The sequence below is a fragment of the Etheostoma spectabile genome, chromosome 4 (assembly GCF_008692095.1).
Source record: "Etheostoma spectabile isolate EspeVRDwgs_2016 chromosome 4, UIUC_Espe_1.0, whole genome shotgun sequence".
NCBI classification, from domain to species: domain Eukaryota; kingdom Metazoa; phylum Chordata; class Actinopteri; order Perciformes; family Percidae; genus Etheostoma; species Etheostoma spectabile.
The window spans coordinates 33,914,073-33,914,346 of record NC_045736.1 but is presented as its reverse complement, the minus strand read 5'-3'; the positions used below and the strand labels follow the sequence as shown (position 1 = coordinate 33,914,346).

At 41.2% G+C, this 274-nt stretch overlaps 1 protein-coding gene across 5 annotated transcripts in view; it reads left to right on the top strand.

The window, feature by feature from the left end:
* Positions 1-274, top strand: part of setd5 (SET domain containing 5) — a 78,523-nt gene that overhangs the window by 40,744 nt on the left and 37,505 nt on the right. The window lies entirely within an intron of this gene.

Below are 274 nucleotides of genomic sequence, written 5' to 3'. Positions count from 1 at the left end.
CTCGTTTCTCTTTACTTAGCTGATTGATTCTTGCCATATTATGAATTCTAACAGTTGTCCAATAGGGTTGTCGGCTGTGTATCAACCTGACTTCTGCACATCACAACTGATGGTCCCTACTCCATTGATAAGACCAGAAATTCCCCTAATTAACCCTGACAAGGCACACCTATGACGTGAAAACCGTTTTAGGTGACTACCTCATGAAGCTCATTGAGGGTTTGCAGCGCCATAAAAAAAGCAAAGGGTGGCTACTTTAAAGAAACTAGAATAT